At 41.0% G+C, this 4,508-nt stretch overlaps 1 non-coding gene across 1 annotated transcript; it reads left to right on the top strand.

Moving 5' to 3' along the window:
* Positions 1-4,010: 4,010 nt before the first annotated feature.
* On the top strand, positions 4,011-4,082 carry Trnae-uuc. Its single transcript has one exon. It is a non-coding gene; the product is annotated as a tRNA-Glu (tRNA).
* Positions 4,083-4,508: the final 426 nt, after the last annotated feature.

The following is a 4,508-nucleotide window of genomic DNA, read 5'->3' as shown; positions in this document are numbered from 1 at the left end:
TGGAAAGATAATAATACTCGCGGAAAGCGGAATTTGTTACTGAAATTTGGGAGAAAATTCCGGAGAATTATTGAAATTGGAATATAAAATAACGAGATTTGCGCTTAAGTTTAATATAACGATTTTAACAGTTTAATTGACACAGCTTGTGAACGTTACACGTGCTCGTAATGTATACATAACATGACATTTGGTTTGTTAATGTCCAATATTGTTTTAATAATTAGTTATCGGGGCTTGATTGAAACGATTTGTCGACGGTAAATAGTTGACTAGCTTCGGTAATTTACTGTTCTATATATGTGTAATAATAACACACGTCATAATATCCCTTGATTCATCTACAACGATGCGAATGAAAATGTTCGCGATTAATTTCGCATTATTCGTTAATTATTGATTAATTAAAAATTCAGCCTAAATTCGTAGTTGTTTCGGAGCCTCGCCGTCAAACGGGTTAACTCTTCTCTAATTCCGATGCTTTTTTCTTTTTCTATCGCTAGTTCGAAATGTTTAAACTAGTGGCAAAAGAGCAAAACTTAACGCATGTAACAAAAAAAGAAAAAAAAAAAGAAGAAAAAGAAACATTCGCAACGCGGCGAGAACCGAACGGAAACCAAAAAAGAAACGGAAAAAGCGGTGGCAACGTAAACGAAGAAGCGAGGAAAAACGAAGAAACATCAAGTATAGAAATCGTTGATCAAAGCTGCCGCTGGTTTTCCGCTAACGACCGACTCGCGACTCCAAAAAGACTGTCGGCTCTAATAAACAGTGCCAAACGATGTTTCGAAATCTTGAATGATCCGTAGCAAAAAAAAAAAAAAAAGAAAAGAAAGAAAAAAGAGAAAAGAAAAGTCAAACGTCTTCTCTTAATGGAGCGAAGGAAGAAAGGAACAAAGTTAGAAGCTCAATCTGTGGCCGGTAGCGCAAATTACGAACACTCAAATTGCATGTCGGAACTTCACTCGGGGAAACGATGGTATTTCTGAAACGATGAACAGAGAAAACGTGGCTCGACACGAAAGAACGTCGGGGGTAGGGGTGGTTGTGTTGGCGTGTACGCGTCGCACTTTGAGCAACTTCAAAAGCACGTGTGAGTTTTATTAAAACAAAAACAAAAAAAAAAAAAAAAGAAAAAGGAAAAAAAGAAGAAGGAAAAGGAAAAAGCAAAGGAAGGAGCTAAAAACGGAGGAAAGGAAAGTGGGAAGAGACGCGAAAAGAGGGGAAACAGAGAGAAGAAACGGATGAAGGGAAAGAAGAAGAAGAAGAAGAATCGCGGGAGGAAAGGAGATGGATAAAGAGTAAGAGAGAGTGTGTGCTGGGTTGAGAGCGTGTGTACAAGGGTGACGGTTGGAAAAAGGCCGTGAACGAGCGCACGCTAGCTGCGCCTCGTGTCACGATAGAAGCGCGAGAGCCAAGGGGTCGCCGCTTTGACTTTGACGTGCAATTAAAAGTGCATTTTCCGCTCAGCAGACATTTCGCGATATTCGAAGTACCGTTGGAAAACGTTTGCCCGAACGGCCACCGACCGTGCACCGACCTGAAGTCTTCAGCCCCGTGAAAAATTTTCAGACGCGGCGTTCGACGTGGCGCACACCTGTCGCGAGACTTCACAGGCTACGCGGTGCGAGAACGCGCGCCCACGCCTCAACCTACGCTTACGAATAGTGGAAAGAGCTGTCGGAAAGCCTGACGCAGGACGGCGTAGAGAAAGAAAGAGGGTGTACAAGAGGGAGAGAGAAAGAGGGTAAAACGAGAAGCAAAAAGGAAGAGGGTGGAAACGAGGAGGCGTAGAAGTTGCCAGCAAAGGAAAAGGTGAAAAGGGCGTCGACGAGGAGGAAGAGGAGGTGGCGGTTGGAGATGGAGGTAGGACGAAGAAACGCACTTGCCTTTGATATTTATTTTCGCGCGCGTGGCTGGCCTAAATAAGCACCTTTCCGCGGGAAACGTTCTTTCGCGCAAAGCACGAAAACCGACGGTGGGAAGAATTTTTATTTTGCGCTCTCCTTTTTTCGTTCTCTTCCTCGTTTCTCTCCTTCTTCGTTGACTCTTTTTCTTTCGCTCTCTCTCCCCCCCCTCTCTCTCTCTCTCTCTCTTTCTCTCTTTTCGTCGACTTCTATCTTCCTTTTGCCAGTTTCCTTCTTTTTTGTCTATCTTTCCCTATTCCTTTCTTTCTAGTTTTTGTTCGAAAACGTAAAAGAGAGACCCGATACGTGTGCGGTTCATTCGCGGCCCGTACACGGCACAACTTGTTTAACATTGCTCCTTTCCGCATCGCGCAATTTTTCAACCGCGCTACGTAGTCACGTTTTCCCAACGACCATCTTTCTCACGGATTCCTGGTAACGATCGTTTTGACGGGAAGCTCTCGCATGACTGCCTGTCTTTGTTTCTGACTGCCTCGTCGTGTTTTGCTCCGTTTTCGCGACGCCTTTTTGTCAGGCAATCCGACGTTGAACGCGTGTTTCATCAACGACCCGGGATTAAAGCTTTCAATGGTTTTTAGCGTCTTTTAAATTTTTCCTTTTCGGCTTTTATTCCCGATATTGCGATGGGCTGAACATCGGACTCGCAATTGTGTAAAGTTATTACTGTTCGAACGTAAGTTTAGCCGTTCGTCGAAGCGGAGATAAAACTTTCACCGGCGCGAGGATGATTTCATTTTCACAAGGCATTTTAGTAGGGAGTTCAGGTATTAATCTACTTTCTATGAGTTTCTATGAGTTCTTCGGGATTCGATAGGATTTTCGGTATATTGGATTTCACCGGTATAATTGTATCTGCGAGTTTAGTCGAGTAAATTTAATTTTCCAAGTGCAATATCATAAACACATTTCTCGCAAAAGTTTAAAACGAATGTATACCGACATGGAAAATACAAGTGAAAGATAAAATTTGTAAATGAATACGAAAGCGTGGTCAACGATGGAAAGTAGGCGCGAATGATGTTTCGATGTTTAGAAAACTGGATACAACAGACAATCGAAACAGTGAGATAGCACGTATGCATGCATGAAAATGTTCACGAAATAAATGGAAGCCGATCGAAACGGTGCAGATAAGTTTCATAGAGCTCCGCGATTTAAAACACCAATTTGAAGCACGGAAAGTTGAAAAAAAAAAAAGAAAAAAAGAGAAATGGTTATCGCGTGGAATATCGACGAATTGGTTTTCAGTCATTGGTTTTCAATGCTGAATTCATTCAAGATACGCTTTGATCGATCAACGACTTTCGTATGAAAGCCCTTTGCTTCGCTTTTTTTTTCCTTTGTGAAATGGTTTAGATGACAATTAACTTCCCTTTCGAACTGCGACAAACGGCTCGAGTTACATTCTGTCAAAATAATATCTCACTAATTAATTCATTCAAAAGCTTCGTCTGCGTCGATCGAGAAAGCGTTACCGGCAAAAGAAAAGGCCGACATTAATCTTTTCGCTCCACAGAAATTAACCGACTAATTTCGTTGAATAATTTCCTATAGAACAATGATGTAAATTTCCTTATTGGATCATATTTTATCGTAAGCTGAACAATTGATGAACATCGTTGAAGTTTATCTGTCACTGAACGAAATCGTTAAGCATCGAATAAAATTACAATTCTTGCGGTAACATTTGTTTACTTTTCTTAATAATATCCCAATAATTTATTAAATAAACGAAAGATTGTACACGATTATGTAAAGTATCTAAGTATTATATTTCTGATTGTTGCGAAACTAAAAATGTGAAAATAGAAGAAATCCGCATTATTTATGGCTTTGAATTATTTCTCCTAAACTTCCAATTTCACTTATCTCAATACTCCGTAATTATTCCTAAACTTTTATATATATCTTTTTCTAGATTTCTTAAATTTTTAAATATATTACTACACTTCAACGATTATCTATCAAATTTCTAGGTATATGTGGCAGCACTCGACAGCAAATACCACCATTCGACACTAAGTAGCGTCGAATGACGGCAGCGCAGTAGTTAGCGTCTTAGGTTACCAACGTTTCGTATAATCCGGTATGGTCTAGTGGCTAGGATACCTGGCTTTCACCCAGGAGGCTCGGGTTCGATTCCCGGTACCGGAAATTTCTTTTACAACAGAAGTAATTCACCCGAGGTGCCTGGAGCACCCTCTTGTCATACGCGTAGGATGGCCAACGTGGAGTTTTAGTCGGTAGGAGTCCGACACTACTCTGCTGCTACTGTTATTAGCGGCAGCGGAGTGTCCATTCGAATCCCGGCGACCCCGAAGTCCGATTTTTCTTCTACGCATCGAAAATCGAAGGAAGCAGCAGCAGAGTACCACGTAGCGACATCTACAAGCCAGCAGCTGCAATTATCACGGACAACACTTACACCTCATATACTACGAAATTACTATATAAATGCAAAATGTTTCTCGAAATTGATTATCTCTACCAGGGAACAGAATTTTTCCAATCTAACGAAATTAAACACCATTTGTTTATTAAATCTTTAACACAACAGGAATCATCGTGTACTGGATGGAA

Source organism: Bombus pyrosoma, linkage group LG11 (assembly GCF_014825855.1).
Source record: "Bombus pyrosoma isolate SC7728 linkage group LG11, ASM1482585v1, whole genome shotgun sequence".
In the NCBI taxonomy this organism is placed as follows: domain Eukaryota; kingdom Metazoa; phylum Arthropoda; class Insecta; order Hymenoptera; family Apidae; genus Bombus; species Bombus pyrosoma.
This window is presented reverse-complemented; position numbering and strand designations above follow the sequence as displayed.